The sequence below is a fragment of the Arachis stenosperma genome, chromosome 2, assembly GCF_014773155.1.
Source record: "Arachis stenosperma cultivar V10309 chromosome 2, arast.V10309.gnm1.PFL2, whole genome shotgun sequence".
NCBI lineage: Eukaryota > Viridiplantae > Streptophyta > Magnoliopsida > Fabales > Fabaceae > Arachis > Arachis stenosperma.
The window spans coordinates 66,854,197-66,875,044 of record NC_080378.1 but is presented as its reverse complement, the minus strand read 5'-3'; the positions used below and the strand labels follow the sequence as shown (position 1 = coordinate 66,875,044).

At 37.6% G+C, this 20,848-nt stretch overlaps 1 non-coding gene across 1 annotated transcript; it reads right to left on the bottom strand.

The window, feature by feature from the left end:
• Positions 1 to 14,956: 14,956 nt before the first annotated feature.
• Positions 14,957 to 15,064, bottom strand: LOC130964519 (small nucleolar RNA R71). The gene has a single exon (XR_009080609.1). It is a non-coding gene; the product is annotated as a small nucleolar RNA R71 (small nucleolar RNA).
• Between the last annotated feature and the right edge of the window lie 5,784 nt (positions 15,065 to 20,848).

The following is a 20,848-nucleotide window of genomic DNA, read 5'->3' as shown; positions in this document are numbered from 1 at the left end:
ACCAGCTTAGCTTTCAGAGTCTCAAACGCCTGCAGACACTCCTCATTAAAGATAAATGGCATGTCAGCAGCTAGCAGATTACTCAGAGGTTTGGCAATTTTTGAAAAATCTTTTATAAAACTCTTTTAGAATCCTGCATGCCCCAGAAAGCTTCTGATTGCCTTAAACATTGGCAGGTGGTGGTAATTTTTCAATTACCTCTACCTTAGCTTGATCTACCTCTATTCCCTTGTTCGAAATTTTGTGCCCAAGGACAATTCCTTCAGTCACCATAAAGTGACATTTTTCCCAATTTAAAACTAGGTTAGTCTCTTGGCACCTCTTTAGAACAAGTGTTAGATGGTCAAGACAGGAGCTGAATGAGTCTCCAAATACTGAAAAGTCATCCATGAAGACTTCCAGAAATTTTTCCACCATATCAGAGAAAATAGAGAGCATGCACCTTTGAAAGGTTGCAGGTGCATTGCACAGGCCAAATGGCATCCTTCTGTATGCAAATACGCCGGATGGACATGTGAATGCTGTTTTCTCTTGATCTTGGGGATCTACTGCAATTTGATTATAGCCTGAATATCCATCCAGGAAGCAGTAGTATTCATGACCTGCTAGTCTTTCTAGCATTTGGTCTATGAATGGTAAAGGAAAATGATCCTTTCTGGTAGCTGTATTGAGCCTTCTGTAATCAATACACATACGCCACCCTGTAACTGTTCTTGTAGGGACCAGTTTATTTTTTTCATTATGAACTACTGTCATGCCACTGTTCTTAGGGACGACTTGGACAGGGCTTACCTAGGGGCTATCAGAAATAGGATAAATAATCCCAGCCTCTAGTAATTTAGTGACCTCCTTCTGCACCACTTCCTTCATGGCTAGATTCAGCCGCCTCTATGGTTGAACCACTAGCTTAACGTCACCCTCTAATAGGATCTTGTGCATGCATCTGGCTTGGCTAATCCCCTTAAGATCACTGATGGACCACCCAAGAGCTGTCTTGTGTGTCCTTAGCACTTGAATTAGTGCTTCCTCTTCCTGTGGCTCTAAGGTAGAGCTTATGATTATAGGAAAGGTATCACCTTCTCCTAGAAATACATATTTCAGGGATGGTGGTAATGATTTGAGCTCGGGTTTGGAAGGTTTCTCCTCTTCCTAAGGGATTTTTAGAGGTTCTATTATTCTCTCTGGTTCCTCTAGATCAGGCTGAGCATCTTTAAAGATATCCTCTAGCTTTGATTTGAGACTCTTAGTCATATTGACCTCTTTTACCAAAGAGTCAATAATATCAATACTCATGCAGTCATTTGGGGTGTCTGGATGTTGACAACATTCAACTTAAACTCGTCCTCATTGACTCTCAGGGTTACTTCCCCTTTTTGGACGTCAATGAGGGTTCGTCCAGTTGCTAGGAAAGGTCTTCCTAGAATGAGAGTTGCACTCTTGTGCTCCTCCATTTCCAGCACCACAAAGTCAGTGGAAAAGGCAAATGGCCCAACCTTGACAATCATGTCTTCAACCACGCCTGATGGGTATTTAATGGAGCCATCAGCAAGTTGGAGACATATCCGGGTTGGTTTGACTTCTTCAGTCAAACCAAGCTTTCTGATAGTGGATGCAGGTATTAGGTTGATACTTGCCCCAAAATCACATAGAGCTTGCTTGGTACAAGTACCCTCTAATGTGCATGGTATCATAAAGCTTCCGGGATCTTTAAGCTTCTCAGGTAAGCTTTTCAGAATGACTGCACTGCATTCTTCAGTGAGGTAGACTTTTTCAGTTTCCCTCCAATCCTTCTTATGACTTAAGATCTCTTTCATGAACTTAGCATAAGAGGGTATTTGCTCAAGTGCATCTGTAAATGGAATCTTTATTTCAAACGCCCTGAGATAGTCTGCAAAGCGGGCAAATTGCTTATCTTGTTCCGCTTGGCGGAGTTTCTGAGGATAAGGCATTTTGGCTTTGTATTTCTCAACCTTAGTTGCTGTAGGTTTATTACCTACAGATGTGGGTTGAGAAGCCTTTTTAGAAGGGTTGCTATCAGCACCTGTATGTGTTTGATCCCCCACTGGCGTTTGAATGCCAGGGGTGGAAGCTGGAGTGGCGTTAGACGCCAACTCCTTACCTGTTTCTGGCATCTGAACGCCAGAACTGATCTTCTTTTGGGCATTCAACACTAACTTCTTGCCTGTTTCTGGCGTTTGAACGCCAGAACTGAGCATGGGTTGGGCGTTTAATGCTAGCCCTTCACCCTTTTCTGGCATTTGAACGCCAGAATTGTTCCTCTCTGTGCTCTTACTGTCCTCAGAGGGATTTTGGGTAGCAGTTTGTTCATTTCTTCGCTTCTTGCTGCCTTAAAGTGAGGTATTTAATGTTTTCCCACTTCTTAATTGAACTGCTTGGCACTCTTCTGTTATTTGTTTTGATAACTGCTGTTCTGTTTGCTTCAATTACAGTTCCATATTCATATTAGCCATTGTTGTTTCTTGTAATATCTCTTTGAATTCAGCTAGCTATTTTGTTAGAAAATCTAATTGCTGATTGAATTCAGTGACTTATTCTGCAGGACTGAGTTCAGTAGTTACTGTTTTAGCCTCTTCTTTCATGGAAGATTCACTGCTTAGGTACAAATGCTGATTTCTGGCAACTATATCAATAAGCTCTTGAGCTTCTTCAATTGTCTTTCTCATGTGGATAGATCCACCAGCTGAGTAGTCTAGAGAAATCTGAGCTTTCTCTGTAAGCCCATAATAGAAGATGTCTAACTGCACCCACTCTGAAAACATTTCAGAGGGGCATTTTCTTAGCATCTCTCTGTATCTCTCCCAGGCATCATAAAGGGATTTATTATCTCCTTGTATAAAGCCTTGGATTCTCAGCCTTAGCTGTGTCATCCGTTTTGGAAGGAAATATTGATTCAGAAATTTTTCTGACAGCTGTTTCCATGTCCTTATGCTAGCCTTAGGTTGGTTATTTAACCACCTCTTAGCTTGGACTTTTACAGCAAATGGAAACAGTAATAATCTATAGACATCCTGATCTACTTCCTTATCATGTACTGTATCAGCAATTTGTAAAAACTGTGCCAGAAACTCTGTAGGTTCTTTCTGTGGAAGACCGGAATACTGGCAACTTTGCTGCAACATGATATTGAGCTGAGGATTCAACTCAAAACTACTGACTCCGATGGAGGGTATACAGATACTACTCCCATATGAAGCAGTAGTGGGGTTAGCATATGACCCCAGAGTCCTTCTGGACTGTTCATTTCCAGTTAGGTCCATAATAGATAAAGGGAGATGATATGAATTTATTTTATTTATTTTATTATATAAGAAAAGTAATTTTCGAAATAATAAAATGAAATAAAATAAAAACTAAAATAAAAAGAATAAAAATAAAAATTTTGAAAATATTTTATGAAGATTTTTGAAAAAGTGAGGAGAGAAAAAGTGGTTATGATATTTTTGAAAAAGATATGATTTTAAATTTTTAAAATTGAAATCTGAATTTTTATGAAAACAATTTCGAAATATTTGCTTAAAAGTAGTTAGAAAAGATGTTCTTTTGAATTTTTTTGAATTTTGTGATGAAAGAGAAAAACACACAAAAGACACAAGACTTAAAATTTTTAAATCCAATGCTCCTTGTTTTCAAAAATTTTGGAGGAAAAACACCAAGGCACACCAAACATAAAAATTTTAAAATCAAAACACAAGGAAGACTCAAGAACACTTTGAAGACTCACAAGAACAACAAGAACAAAAGATAGAACACCAAACTTAAAACTTTTAGAAAACCAAAAGAAATTTTTGAAAAAATTAAAGAAAATTAACAAGAGAACACCAAACGTAAAGTTTGGCACAAGATTTAATCAAAGAAAAATTATTTTTGAAAAAAAAGTTTTAAAAAGAAGATACTCAATCACCAAGAACACAAACCAACGCTCTAGCCAATTGAGCTATAAATGTAACGTGTTTTAAAGAGGTATTTTTAATAAATAAAAATATTTTTTTTTTGAAAATTGATATTTTGAAAAAGCACAAGAAAAATAAGAAAATACACAAAAAAAAGACAAACCAAGGATCAAACAAGAAAAATTGACAAGAACAATTTGAAGATCAAGGAAAAACAAAGAACATGCAATTCAAAAATTGAAAGACAAAGAAAAGCATGCAATTGACACCAAACTTAAAATATGAAACTAAACTCAAACAAAAGACTCCAAGAAAAATTAAAAACTAATAGAGAAAAATAATATTTTTGAAAGATTTTTAAAAGAAATAATAGAAGATGCAATCCTAGTGACTCTAAACAAAAAGATAAATTTTTCCTAATCTAAGTAACAAGATAAACCATCAGTTGTTTAAATTCGAACAATCCCCAGCAACGGCGCCAAAAACTTGGTGCACGAAAATTACACTCACACTATGTAATTTCGCACAACTAACCAGCAAGTGCACTGGGTCGTCCAAGTAATACCTTACGTGAGTAAGGGTCGAATCCCACGGAGATTGTTGGCTTGAAGCAAGCTATGGTTATCTTATTATTCTTAGTCAGGATACCAATAGGGTTCTTTAGTTTCAATTGTAAAAAGTGTAAGGGTATAAAATAAGTAATTGTTACGCAATAATGGAGAATATGTTGGAGTTTTGGAGATGCTTTGTCTTCTGAATCCCTGCAACATAATGCTTTCTTACTTTCAAACATGCAAGGCTCCTTTCATGGCAAGCTGTATGTAGGGCGTCACCGTTGTCAATGGCTACTTCCGATCCTCTCAGTAAAAATGGTCCAAATGCTCTGTCACAGCACTGCTAATCATCTGTCGGTTCTCGATCATGTCGGAATAGGATACATTGATCCTTTTGCGTCTGTCACTACGCCCAACACTCGTGAGTTTGAAGCTCGTCACAGTCATCCAATCCCTAAATCCTACTCGAAATACCACAGACAAGGTTTAGACTTTCCGGATTCTCAAGGATGCTGCCAATGGATTCTAGCTTATACCACGAAGACTCTGATTAAGGAATCTAAGAGATATTCATTCAATCGAAGGTAGAATGGAGGTGGTTGTCAGGCACGCGTTCATAGATTAAGAATGGTGATGAGTGTCACGAATCATCACCTTCTTCATATTGAAGTGCAAATAAATATCTTAGATAGGAACAAGCGTGTTTGAATATGAAACAGAAATAATTGCTTTATTCATTCAGACGCTGCAGAGCTCCTCACCCCCAACAATGGAGTTTAGAGACTCATGCCGTCAAAAAGTACAAAGTTCAGATCTAAAATGTCATGAGGTGCAAAATAAATTTCTAAAAGTTGTTTAAATACTAAGCTAGTAACCTAGGTTTACAGAAAATGAGTAAACTAAGATGGATAGTGCAGAAATCCACTTCTGGGGCCCACTTGGTGTGTGCTGGGGCTAAGACTTGAGCTTCTCACGTGCCTGGGCTGTTTCTGGAGTTAAACGCCAGGTTGTAACCTGTTTCTGGTGTTCAACTCCAACTTGTAACCTATTTCTGGCATTCAATGCCAGAATGCAACATGGAACTGGCGTTAAACGCCAGTTTACGTCGTTTATCTTCGCGCAAAGTATGGACTATTATATATTGCTGGAAAACCCTGGATGTCTACTTTCCAACCTAATTGAGAGCGCACCAATTGGACTCCTGTAGCTCCAAAAAAATCCATTCCGAGTGCAGGGAGGTCAGAATCCAACAGCATCAGCAGTCCTTTTTTAGCCTGAATAAGATTTTTGCTCAGCTCCCTCAATTTCAGCCAGAAAATACCTGAAATCACAGAAAAACACACAAACTCATTTTAAAGTCCAGAAATATGAATTTTGCCTAAAAACTAATAAAAATATACTGAAAACTAACTAAAACATACTAAAAACTACATGAAATTACCCCCAAAAAGCATATAAAATATCCGCTCATCAGTAAACATGACGTATATGTTTTTAGATAAATCACAAACTCAAATTTTATTCTCACCTTTCTGATATGGTACTCATGTCAATCTTTTATAATATTTTGGTATCTTGTAGCTCTTCTAAATGAAAGCTGTTATGCATATATCAGTTTGTGAAATTACTTTTCACTAAGTGTGTGCCTTTTAGTAAGTGCTCTGAATCCAATCTCATCGTTTTAGACTATTTTTGTCGATGAAATAAATAAATAAATAAGAACGGATGATAGGAAGTTAATCTCAAGAAGAATAGATCCTATTAGCTTCGATTGATATAGGATGAGAGCAGAGAAATTGGATAGTGTTGTATTATGGACTAAATATTTCTCACCTCTCTTCTCATTTGATTCAATTTGGTTTATATCATATTAAGTTTGTCTTCTCAAGTTTTGATTTGACTATTCTCATTGTGAGAAATCACTGGTCTTGATAATGATGTTGTCTTGGTATGTGAGAATTTCTACTCATTGATTTTAGAGAAAAGAATTGATGAAAATTCATCTTATGTTCATCTTATAGCAATTTTGTTTGGTTGAATCTCATTGTTTATTTTTCAGCATTTCAGTTTTTGGAATTAAAGCTTTCAAAAGTATCTTCTTTTTTTTTTTCTTAAAAAAGGGAAAATAAAAAAAAATAATGGGTTTGGTACATAAGAGTTTTAAAACAAATTTGAAAATTGAAAAATAACGGAAATGATGGGATGATTTTGTATAGTTTTTATGATTTGGAAAAAATAAAAAATCAAGTTTATTATTGTAATGCAAATTGGGTTGTATCTTGACTTTAGATTTTTTAGTATGTGTTGATTTATAAACTTTTCTTTGATGGGACTTTAATATTAAAACTTTTCATTCACAATTTTACTATATTATTATACTATAATGTATTTATTATAATTAAATTGCAGTTTTCATTTTATTTTATATACTCTTGCATTCTTCTAAAAAGTAAAATTACATATTTTTATTGCTATGATCAGATTTAATATAAAAGGTTCATGTTAAGTATTTAACCTAATAATATTTAATATAAAATATTTTTCATTAAATTTATCATACCCGTGTATCTTATGGGATACTTCACTAGTAAATGAATAAAGCAAGGTCAAAGTGGGGACGGCGTCAGGATTATAGAATCCAGCTTGCTTCCTTTTAAGCTTCAAGTGACATGACGTGCTTGTGTGTACGAATGTTTTTTGAGGTACGGTTTGGTTAGTGTCTATGTCTCATTGAGACATGGATATGGTGATACATGTTTGTTATTTAGTTTGATAAGATACAAATTTTAGAAAGACACGGGATAATACAGATGAACACGGAAATACTAAATTTGTATATCTCTAATTTAGTGAGATATTGAAACATAACTTGTAAAACATTAATTTTTTTATCTTTTTATCCTTATTCAATTTATAAATTTTTAAAATTTGTTCTCTTATTTCTCTAAACTTTTTTTGAATGAAGGATAATTTAGTCTTTTTCAAATATTTGTGTCTTGTTCATTATTTTTGCCAAACACAACACATATACACAAATATTTTATGTCTATGTCTTTAATGCTTGTGTTTTTGTGTCTATGTCTTATTCTATACGTCAACCAAACAGAGCCTGAGTGTATAGTAATGCTTGGTAGAGTAAAGAAATTAGCAAGATTGTCATAATTGGATGGATCAATAAATCAGTAAAATGATTGGATTAATAATTTATTGGTTCAATTAAGATTTAATTGAGATTCTATTTCAAAAGTTATCTGAAATGTTAATTTAAACTTAAACGTGAGGTTCAGGTCCCTTCGAGTGGCGGTGTCTGACTTGTTGGTGCCGAAGTGTCGCCGTCCGAGTTTCTCGTGAGGAGTTAGGGGATGGTACTTGCAAGAGATTCTGATGTTTAAGTTAGCAAAAGATTTAGATAAGTTTTTAATAAATTAGAACGTAAATTATATTTGAAGGGTTTCAGTGTATTTATATTAGAATGTTGTGCCCAAAATTATGATCACAATTTTCACAACTCCGCACAACTAAGCAGCAAGTGCACTGGGTCGTCCAAGTATTACCTTACGTGAGTAAGGGTCGATCCCACAGAGATTGCCAGCGTGAAGCAAGCGATGGTTATCTTATAACTCTTAGTCAGGAGATTAATGATAAAAGGATTTTATTGCAAAAATTAAAAGAGCATGAAATGAATGATACTTGTTATTCAGTAATGGAGAACAGGTTGAGGTTTCAGAGATGCTCTGTCTTCTGAATCTCTGCTTTTCTACTGTCTTCCTCTCTCAAACATGTAAGGCTCCTTCTATGGCAGGCTGTATATTGGTGGATCACCGTTGTCAATGGCTACCATCCGTCCTCTCAGTGAAAATGGTCCAGATACAGTTTCTGTACGGCTAATCATCTGTCAGTTCTCACTCGTGTCGGAATAGGATCTCTTTATCCTTTTGCACACTGTCACTACGCCCAACATTCGTGAGTTTGAAGCTCGTCACATTCATCCCTTCCCAGACCCTACTCAGAATACCACAGACAAGGTTTAGACTTTCTGGATCTCAGGAATGCTGCCAATTGGTTCTAGCTTCTACCACGAAGGTTCTAATCTCACGAATTTGAATACTCTATTGTCAAGAGAGGCAAGTCAAATTCGTGGATCAAAAACCCAAGAGATACGCACTCAAGCTGTCGCCCAATGACTACGTTGAGCTCAGATAGAACGGAAGTGGTTGTCAAGCACGCATTCATAAGTTTGAGAATGATGATGATTGTCACGGATCATCACCTTCATCATATTGAAGTATGAGTGAGTATCTTAGAGCGGAAGCAAGCGTGATTGAATAGAAAACAGTAGTAACTGGATTAATTCATTGAAACACAGCAGAGCTCTTCACCCTCACCTATGGGGTTTTAGAGACTCATGTCGTAGAAGATACAATATGAAATGTAAAAAATGTCATAAGTCCCCAAATGAATCTCTAAAAGTATCCTTTATATTAAACTAGTAACTTAGGTTTACAGAAAATGAGTAACTAAGTGCAGATAGTGCAGAAATCTACTTTTGGGATCCATTTGGTGAGTGTTTGGGCTGAGCTTTGAAGCTTTCACGTGCATAGGCTATTCTTGGAGTTAAACACCAGCTTTGGTGCCAGTTTGGACGTTTAACTCCAGTTTTGGTACCAGTTATGGCGTTTTACGCCAGAAAAGGGTTTATGGTTGGCCTTTAATGCCAGTTTGGACCATAAAATCTCGAGCAAAGTATGGACTACTATACATTTTTGGAAAGCCCAACATGTCTACTTTCTAACGCAATTAAAAGTGTGCAAATTGGGCTTTTGTAGCTCCAAAAAATCCATTTCGAGTGCAGGAGGGTCAGAATCCAACAATATCTGCAATCCTTTCTCAGCCTCTGAATCAGATTATTGCTGAGGTCCCTCAATTTCAGCCAAAAAATACCTGAAATTACAGAAAAATACACAAACCCATAGTAAAATCCAGAAATGTGATTTTTGAATAAAAATTAATAAAAACATAACAAAAAGTGAATAAAACATGCTAAAAACTATATGAAAACACTACCAAAAAGCGTATAAAATATCCACTCATCACAACACCAAACTTAAACTATTACTTGTCCCCAAGCAACTAGACAAATAAAATAGGATAAAAAGAAGATTATGGTGCAATGACATCTCAGAGTCTTCAATGAAGCTCAAATTCAAATTAGATGAGCGGGGCTTAGAGCTTTTTGCTTCTGAATAGTTTTGGCATTGATGAGCAGATAATTTATACGCTTTTTGGCATTGTTTTTAGTATATTTTTAGTATGTTTTAGTTAGTTTTTATTATATTTTTATTAGTTTTTAGATAAAATTCACTTTTCTGGACTTTACTATGAGTTTATGTGTTTTTCTGTGATTTCAGGTATTTTTTGGCTGAAATTGAAGGACCTGAGCAAAAATCTGATTCAGAGGCTGAAAAGGACTGCAGATGCTGTTGGATTCTGACCTCCCTGCACTCGAAGTGAATTTTCTGGAGATAGAGAAACCCAATTGGCGCGCTCTCAATTGCGTTGGAAAGTAGACATCTTGGGCTTTCCAGCAATGTATAATAGTCCATACTTTTTCCGAGATTTGATGGCCCAAATAGGCGTTTAACGCCGAAACTGGCACAAGAATGGGAATTAAACGCCCAAACTGGCACAAAAGCTGGCGTTTAACTCCAAGAAAAGTCTCTACACATGAAAGCTTCAATGCTCAGTCCAAGCACACACCAAGTGGGCCCGGAAGTGGATTTTTATGTCATTTACTCATCTTTGTAAACCCTAAGCTACTAGTTCTCTACAAATAAGACCTTTTGCTATTGTATTTTCATCTTGGTTCTTCTGTTTCCCTCTCTGGGGCCGAAGCCAATGATCACCATTATCACTTATGTATTTTCAACGGTGGAGTTTCTACATACCATAGATTAAGGTGTGGAGCTCTGCTGTACCTCGAGTATTAATGCAATTACTATTGTTCTTCTATTCAATTCAGCTTGTTCTTGTTCTAAGATATCACTTGTTCCTCAACTTGATGAATGTGATGATCTGTGACACTCATCATCATTCTCACCTATGAACGTGTGCCTGACAACCACCTCTGTTCTACCTTAGATTGAGTGGATATCTCTTGGATTCCTTAATCAGAATCTTCGTGGTATAAGCTAGAATTGATGGCAGTATTCAAGAGAATCCGGAAGGTCTAAACCTTGTCTGTGGTATTCTGAGTAGGATTCAAGGATTGAATGACTGTGACGAGCTTCAAACTCCTGAAGGCTGGGCGTTAGTGACAGACGCAAAAGAATCAATGGATTCTATTCCAACTTGATTGAGAACCGACAGATGATTCGCCGTGCTATGACAGAGCGCGTTGAACATTTTCACTGAGAGGACGGGACTGTAGCCACTGACAACGGTGATGCCCAACATACAGCTTGCCATCGAAAGCAGTAAGAAGGATTGGATGAAGACAGTAGGAAAGCAGAGAGACGGAAGGGACAAAGCATCTCCATACGCTTATCTGAAATTCTCACCAATGAATTACATAAGTATCTCTATCTTTATTTTATGCTTTATTCATAAATCATCCATAACCATTTGAATCTGCCTGACTGAGATTTACAAGATGACCATAGCTTACTTCATACCAACAATCTCCGTAGGATCGACCCTTACTCGCGTAAGGTTTATTACTTGGACGACCCAGTGCACTTGCTGGTTAGTTGTGCGAAGTTGTGATAAAGAGTTGAGATTGCAATTGAGCGTACCATGTTGATGGCGCCATTGATGATCACAATTTCGTGCACCAAGTCTTTGGCGCCGTTGCTGGGGAATTAAATGTCCTAACTACAGTTTCGCATTTGTTCCCTGCAATAACAGTGCCAAGTTTTGATCCGGCAACAACACCAAGTTTTTGGCGCCGTTGCCGGGGATTGTTTGAGTTTGGATAACTGACGGTTCATCTTGTTGCTTAGATTAGGTATTTTTCTTCAGAGTTCTTAAGAATGAATTCTAGTGTTTCAAGGTGATGTTATTATCATCACCAAAGCTGATTGATTCTCATCAATTTAGCTCTTGAATGCAATGTCCTGCTGAAGCTTGGCTAGCCATGTCTAATTTCTTTAGACTGAAGCTTTAGACTAACATTGCATGATTCCTGGAATTCTCATTAAGAATTTTGATATCCTTATTTTCTTTTTCACTCAATTTTCGAAAAAAAACCAAAAAAATTTACAAAATCATAAAAACCAAAAATATTGTATGTTTCTTGTTGAGTCTAGTGTCGCATTTTATGTTTGGTGTCAATTGCATGTTTATGTTCTTCTTGTATTTTTCGAATTCCTGATAAACCCCATTTTGACGGTTTATCTTGTATTGATTTTAGGGGATTTTATAACCTTTTACCCTCATTTATCCATTGAAATAGCATGGTTTTGTGATTGTCTCCTTATTTGTGCTTAGATGTGAAAACATGCTTTTAGACCCTTAATTTGATGGTTTTAATCTCCTTTTGATTCCACTAGATGCCTTGATATGTTTGTTAGTGATTTCAGATTGAAAAGGGCTAGGAATGGATCAAAGGAGTGAAGAGGGAAAGCATGCAAAGTGGAGAAATCATGAAAAGTCAAAGAAGTTGAACTCGCCCATGGACGCGCGCGCGCACCTGGCGCTTGTGCGCACCTGCGAATTACCCCATGCACGCGTACGCGTGCTGTGCGCGTACGCGTCGGTGTTGGTTTATGATTTTTTTAATGAAAACGTGGCCAACGAATTCTGAAGGGTTGTGGGGCCCAATCCCAACCAACTTTGGCGCCAAAGATGCTATTTAAAGCCAAGGATTGAAGAGAAAGGGGGATTCCAATCATTACACACACATTAGGATTAGTTTAGAGTTAGTTTCTAGAGAGAGAAGCTCTCACTTCTCTCTAGAATTAGGATTAGGATTAGGATTAGTTCTTAGATCTAGGTTTTAATCTTTGCTTTCTTCTACTTCTACGTTTCAATTCTTTGTTGTTAGATTCATCTTCTTCTACTCTTTTGTTATAATTTCCTTTATGTTGTTCTTACATTTTGTTGTAGATCTAGTATTGTTCCCTCTACATTCTTTCAATTCAATAAGAGGTAATTCATAATAATTGTTCCTCTTTGCTTTTCTATTATTAATCTCTTGCCTTTGTAGTTAGATCTCTCTTTAATTCTTGCAATTTATGTTGTTTACTTTTATTGCCTTTTATGTGTTTGATGAAATGTCTCTTATAGCTATTAGTTAGATTTTGTTCCTCTTGGCCTAGGTAGAGTAATTAGTGACACTTGAGTTATCTAATTCCTTTGTTGATTGATAATTGGAGAGATTGCTAATTGGTTTGGAGTGCACTAAAGCTAGTCTTTCCTTGGGAGTTGGCTAGAACTTGTGGCTCAAGTCAGTTCATCCACTTGACTTTCCTTTATCTAGTAAGGGTTAACTAAGTGGTAGCAATGAACAATTCTCATCACAATTGAGAAGGATAACTAGGATAGGACTTCTAATTTTCATACCTTGCCAAGAGCCTTTTATAGTTATTAGTTTACTTTCATTGCCATTTACTTTCATGCCTCTTATCAAAACCCCAAAACAACTCAAACCAATAACAAGACACTTTATTGTAATTCCTAGGGAGAACGACCCGAGGTTTGAATACTTCGGTTTATAAATTTAGGGGTTTGTTTTAGTGACAAACAACTTTTTGTATGAAAGGATTATTGCTTGGTTTAGAAACTATACTTCGACGAGATTTCATTTGTAAAATTCTAAACCGTCAAAAATCTATTCGTCAATTCATGCATGTGTCTTCATTAATCTTCAAGTTGTTCTTGATGATTTCCTTGCTCTGATCTTTAAATTCTCTTGTCTTGAGTGTTTTGTTGTTTCTCATATGCATTCTCGTTTTGTTAGTGTCAGTAGTATACAAACTTCTAAGTTTGGTGTCCTGCATGCATTGTTTATTTCATCTTAGTTGCATTTTGATTATTCCTCATTATTAAAAATCCAAAAAGAATTTTTTTTGTGTCTTTTCAAGTCAATAATACAGAGAATTGAAGATTCAGAACATACAGCAGAGGAATTACACAGAAAAAGCTGGGCGTTCAAAACGCCCAGTGAAGAAGGAAAACTGGCGTTTAAACGCTAGCCAGGGTGCCTGGCTGGGCGTTTAATGCCCAAAAGGGTAGTGTTTTGGGCGTTAAACGCCAGAATGTATACCATTCTAGGCGTTTAACGCCAGGATGGCACAAGAGGGAAGATTTTGTTTTTAATTCAAATTTTTTCAAGTTTTCAAAATTTTTCAAAATCAAATCTTTTTCAAATCATATCTTTTCAATCATATATTTTCAAAATCAATTTCTTTCTATTTTCAAAGATACTTGCTAACAATTAATGATTTGATTCAACATTTCAAGTATGTTACCTTTTCTGTTGAGAAAGGTTTAATGTTTGAATCATATCTTTTCTTGTTAGCAAGTCATTAATTTTTAAAATCAAATCTTTTTTAATTGTTTTTCAAATCATATCTTCTCAATCATATCTTTTTAAAACTATATCTTTTCAATCATATCATTTTATCACAATTTTTTTAAAATAGTTTTCAATCATATCTTTTTGATTTCTAATTTCAAAATCCTTTTCAAAAATCACTTAATTTCTTTTCCACTCTTAGTTTTCGAAAATCAATTAGTATTTTTCATAATGTTTTTAAAATCTTTTTAATTTATTGTTCCCCTCTTCTCAAATCTTTCTATTTATGGACTAACACTACTCCTCAATGCACAATTCGAACTCTATCTTTCTTGATAAGTTCGAATTCTTCTACCTCTTCCTTCTATTTTTCTTTTCCTCTGACACCTCATGGAATCTCTATACTTTGACATAGAGGATTCCATATTTTCTTGTTTTCCTCTCTTTCATATGAGCAGGAGCAAAGACAAAAGCATTCTTGTTGAGGCTGACCCTGAACCTGAAAGGACCTTGAAGCAAAAGCTAAGAGAAGTTAAAGCACAACTCTCTGTAGAGGACCTAACAGAAATCTTCAAAGAAAAAGAACCCATGGCAGCCGAAAACAACAACAATGCCAACAATGCAAGGAAGGTGCTGGGTGACTTTACTGCACCTACTCCCGACTTCTATGGGAGAAGCATCTATATCCCTGCCATTGGAGCAAACAACTTTGAGCTTAAGCCTCAATTAGTTTCTCTAATACAACAGAATTGCAAGTTCCATGGACTTCCATTGGAAGATCCTCATCAGTTTTTAGCTGAGTTCTTGCAAATCTATGACAGGTTGACCCTGAGGTCTACAGACTTATACTATTCCCTTTTGCTATAAGAGACAGAGCTAGGATATGGTTGGACTCACAACCTAAAGAAATCCTAAACTCTTGGGAAAAGCTAGTCAATGCCTTCTTGGCGAAGTTCTTTCCACCTCAAAAATTGAGTAAGCTTAGAGTGGAAGTCCAAACCTTCAGACAGAAGGAAGGTGAATCCCTCTATGAAGCTTGGGAAAGATATAAACAATTGATCAGAAAGTGTCCTTCTGACATGCTTTCTGAATGGAGCATCATAGGTATCTTCTATGATGGTCTGTCTGAACTGTCCAAGATGTCATTGGATAGCTCTGCTGGAGGATCTCTTCATCTGAACAAGACGCCTGCAGAAGCTCAAGAACTCATTGAAATGGTTGCAAATAACCAATTCATGTACACTTCTGAAAGGAATCCTGTGAACAATGGGACGAATCAGAAGAAATGAGTTCTTAAGATTGATACTCTGAATGCCATACTGACTCAGAACAAAATATTGACTCAGCAAGCCAATATGATTTCTCAAAGTCTGTCTGGAATGCAAGCTGCACCAGAGAGTACTAAGGACGCTTCATCTAAAGAAGAAGCTTATGATCCTGAGAACCCTTCAATGGAAGAGGTGAATTACATGGGAGAACCCTATGGAAATACCTATAATTCTTCATGGAGAAATCATCCAAATCTCTCATGGAAGGATCAACAGAGACCTCAACAAGGTTTCAACAACAATAATAGTGGAAGAAACAGGTTTAGCAATGGCAAGCCTTTTCCATCACCTTCTCAGCAACAGACAGAGAATTTTAAGCAGAGCCACAATGACTTAGCAACCATGGTCTCTGATCTAATCAAAACTACTCAAAGTTTCATGATTGAAACAAGGTCCTCCATTAGAAACTTGGAGGCACAAGTGGGTCAGCTGAGTAAGAACGTTACTGAACTCCCTCCTAGTACTCTTCCAAGCAATACAGAAGAGAATCCAAAAGGAGAGTGCAATGCCATCAACATGGACAAATTTGGAGAGGAGGAAGAGGCAGTGATCGCCAATGAGGAAGACCTCAATGGACGTCCACTGGCCTCCAATGAGTTCCCTAATGAGGAACCATGGGAATCTGAGGCTCACACTGAGACCATAGAGATTCCATTGGAATTACTTCTGCCATTCATGAGCTCTGATGAGTATTCTTCCTCTGAAGAGGATGAAGATGTCACTGAAGAGCAAGTTGCCAAGTACCTTGGAGCAATCATGAAGCTAAATGACAAGTAATTTGGTAATGAGACTTGGGAGGATGAACCCTCTTTGCTCACCAAAGAACTGGATAACTTGACTAGGCAGAAATTACCTCAAAAGAGACAGGACTCTGGGAAGTTCTCAATACCATGTACCATAGGCACCATGACCTTTAAGAAGGCTCTGTGTGACTTAGGGTCAAGCATAAACCTCATGCCTCTCTCTGTAATGGAGAAGCTAGGGATCTTTGAGGTACAAGCTGCAACAGTCTCACTAGAGATGGCAGATAATTCAAGAAAACAAGCTTATGGACTTGTAGAGGATGTTTTGGTAAAGGTTGAAGACCATTACATCCCTGCTGATTTCATAGTCCTAGAGACTGGGAAGTGCATGGATGAATCCATCATCCTTGGCAGACCCTTCCTAGCCACAGCAAAGGCTGTGATTGATGTTGATAGAGGAGAATTGATCATTCAAATGAATGTAGAATCCTTTGTGTTTAAGGCTCAATGATATCCCTCTGTTACCATGGAGAGGAAGCATGAAAAGCTTCTCCCAAAACAGAGTCAAACAGAGCCCCCACAGTCAAACTCTAAGTTTGGTGTTGGGAGGCCAGAACCAACTTCTAAGTTTGGTGTTGAACCCCCACATTCAAACTCTAAGTTTGGTGTTGGGAGGATTGGTGCACAAATTTGTGATCTCAATATTAAAATCAAGACTTCTTACAAATCGTACCACTAACCAGCAAGTGCACTGGGTCGTCCAAGTAATACCTTACGTGAGTAAAGGTCGATCCCACGGAGATTATTGGTTTGAAGCAATCTATGTTTATTTTATTATTCTTGGTCAGGATATCAATTAAAATTATCAGTAGGAATTATAAGAAAAATAAAAGAGCGTGAAATAAATAATTGTTACTTTAATTATCGAGAATATGTTGGAGTTTTAGAGATGCTTTGTCCTCTGAATTTCAACTCTTCCTTGAAATCCTTTTTCCACACGCAAGGCTCCTTCCATGGCAAGCTATATGTAGGGTGTCACCGTTGTCAAAGGCTACTTCCCATTCTCTCAGTGAAAACGGTCCAAATGCTCTGTCACAGCACGGCTAATCAGCTGTTGGTTCTCGATCATGTCGGAATAGAATCCATTGATTCTTTTGCGTTTGTCATCACGCCCAACACTCGCGAGTTTGAAGCTCGTCACAGTCATCCAATCCCAGAATCCTACTCGGAATACCACAGACAAGGTTTAGACTTTCCGGATTCTCATGAATGCCGCCATCAATTCCAGCTTATACCACGAAGATTCTGATTAAAGAATCTAAGAGACACTCATTCAATCTGATGTAGAATGGAGGTGGTTGTCAGGCACACGTTCATGGATTGAGGAAGGTGATGAGTGTCACGGATCATCACCTTCTTCATGTTTAAGCGCGAATGAACATCTTAGATAAGAACAAGCGTGTTTGAATGGAAAACAAAAAAATTGCATTAATTCATCGAGACGCTGCAGAGCTCCTCACCCCCAACAATGGAGTTTAGAGACTCATGCCGTCAAAAAGTATGTAGTTCAGATCTGAAAATGTCATGAGGTACAAAATAAGTTTCTAAAAGTTGTTTAAATAGTAAACTAGTAACCTAGGTTTACAGAAAATGAGTAAACTAAGATAATTGGTGCAGAAATCCACTTCTGGGGCCCACTTATTGTGTGCTGGGGCTGAGACTTAAGCCTCTCACGTGCTTGGGCTGTTTCTGGAGTTGAACGCCAGGTTGTAACGTGTTTTGGGCATTGAACTCCAACTTGTAACCTGTTTCTGGCGCTGGATGCCAGACTGCAGCATGGAACTGGCGTTGAATGCCAGTTTACATCATCTATCTTCACGAAAAGTATGGACTATTATATATTGCTGGAAAGTCCTGAATGTCTACTTTCCAACCCAATTGAGAGCGCGTCAATTGGACTCTTGTAGCTCCAGAAAATCCATTCTGAGTGCAGGGAGGTCAGGATCCAATAACATCAGCAGTCCTTTCTCAGCCTAAATCAGATTTTTGCTCAGCTCCCTCAATTTCAGTCAAAAAATACCTGAAATCACAGAAAAACACACAAACTCATAGTAAAGTCCAGAAATATGATTTTTACCTAAAAACTAATGATATTCTACTAAAAACTAATTAAAACATACTAAAATCTACATGAAATTACCCGCAAAAAGCGTATAAAATATCCGCTCATCAAGGATCCAATATTGCTCTGAATATCTGTGAGGCTCCATGAGAGCCCACTGTCAACCCAATGTTATATTTATCTATTTTCCTTTGTTATTTTATGTTTTCTGTAGGTTGATGATCATGGAAAGCCACAAAATCAATTAAAAAAGCAAAAATAGAATGAAAAACAGAAAGAAAAATAGCACACCCTGGAGGAAAACCTTGCTGGAGTTTAAACGCCAATAAGGGCAGCAAATGGGCGTTTAACGCCCAGTCTGGCACCATTCTGGGCGTTTAACGCCAGAAAGGGGCACCAGACTGGCGTTAAACGCCAGGAAAGGGCAAGAAGCTGGCGTTAAACGCCAGAAATGGGCACCAGCCCACGACGTTTAAAGCCAGAATTGGCATAAAGAGCATTTTTGCTCGCCACTTAGTGCAGGGATGAATTTTCCTTGACACCTCAGGATCTGTGGACCCCACAGGATCCCCACCTACCCCACCACTCTCTCTCTTCTTCACTCATTCACCAATCACCTCAACACCTCTTCCCCAAAAACCCCTCACCTATCAAATCCTACTATTCTCTTCACCACTCACATCCATCCTTCATAAAACCCCACCTACCTCACCATTCAAATTCAAACCACTTTCCCTCCCAAACCCACCCATAATGGCCGAACCCTACCCCTCTCTCCACCCCTATATAAACCCATCTTCACTCCTTCATTTTCACACAACCTAAACACTACTTATCCCCCTTGGCCGAACCACAAAGCCTCCTCCATCTCCTCCATTTCTTCTTCTTCTACTATCTTCTTTCTTCTTTTGCTCGAGGACGAGCAAACCTTCTAAGTTTGGTGTGGTAAAAGCATTGCTTTTTGTTTTTCCATAACCATTTATGGCACCTAAGGCCGGAGAAACCTCTAGAAAGAGGAAAGGGAAGGCAAAAGCTTCCACCTCCGAGTCATGGGAGATGGAGAGATTCATCTCAAGGGTGCATCAAGACCACTTCTATGAAGTTGTGGCCATGAAGAAGGTGATCCCCGAGGTCCCTTTCAAACTCAAAAAGAGTGAATATCCGGAGATCCGACATGAGATCCGAAGAAGAGGTTGGGAAGTTCTTTCCAACCTCATTCAACAAGTCGGAATCTTAATGGTTCAAGAGTTCTATGCCAATGCATGAAGCCCAGATTCTAATTAGATGAGCGGGAAAATAGTAGCTTTTTGCCTCTGAACAGTTTTGGCATCTCACTTTATCCTTTGAAATTCAGAATGGTTGGCATCCATAGGAACTTAGAATTCAGATAGTGTGATTGATTCTCCTAGTTTAGCATGTTGATTCTTGAACACAGCTACTTTTATGAGTCTTGGCGGTGACCCTAAGCATTTTGTTTTCCAGTATTACCACCGGATACATAAATGCCACAGACACATGACTGGGTGAACCTTTTCAGATTGTGACTCAGCTTTGTAAAGTCCAGTTAGAGGTGTCCAGAGCTCTTAAGCACACTCTTTTTGCTTTGGATCACGACTTTAACCACTCAGTCTCAAGCTTTTCAATTGGACCTGCATGCCACAAGCACATGGTTAGGGACAGCTTGATTTAGCCGCTTAGGCCTGAATTTATTTCCTTGGGCCCTCCTATCCATTGATGCTCAAAGCCTTGGATCCTTTTTACCCCTGCCTTTTAGTTTTAAGGGCTATTGGCTTTTTCTGCTTGCTTTTTCTTTTTCTTTCTATTTTTTTTTCACACAAGCTTTTGCTTTTTCACTGCTTTTTCTTACTTCAAGAATCAATTTTTTGATTTTTCAGATCATCAATAACATTTCTCTTTTTCATCATTCTTTCAAGAGCCAACAATTTTAACATTCATAAACAACAAGATCAAAAATACGCACTGTTCAAGCATTCATTCAGAAGACAAAAAGTGGATGTTCCTTTATTTTGGGAAGTGGATGTTCCTCTAGTCTGTGGGGTGCTTGGTCCTTCAAGAGATAATTTCTGACGCTTCAGTTCCTTTAAGTCACATCCTTGCTCTTCCTGTTCCCTTAGGTGCCATGATCTTGATGAGTTTTAGCTCAGTGATCATGGCGAATCACACCAAACTTAGAGGTTTGCTTGTCCTCAAGCAAAAGAAAGGAAAGGAGAGGAATAGTAGGAGAGGCAAATTCGAAATTCAAAAGATATGATAAGTTGAAAAAGATATGAGAAGAAATTAAAAAGATTTGAAAAGAGTTCAAAAAGATAGATGAGTTTTGAAAAAGTTTTGAAAAGAAATTAAAGAAAAATCAAGAAATATGTTTAGGATTAAAAAAATTTTTGAAATTGAAGTTGAAAGATGAGAGTTTGTAACATGTTTATGCAAGAAATCATGAATTGAAACGTGAAAATTGGAAAAAATTTGAATTGAAAACGAAATTACCTCCTCTCCATAATCCTGGCATTAAACGCCCAAACACTGCATGTTTTGGGCGTTTAACGCCCAATTGCTGCTTCTCCTGGGCGTTCAACACCCAGCTGTTGCTTCTTTCTGGCGTTGAACGCCAGGAAGTCCTTTGTCACTGGGCGTTTTTCTGAACCCCCAATTTGACGG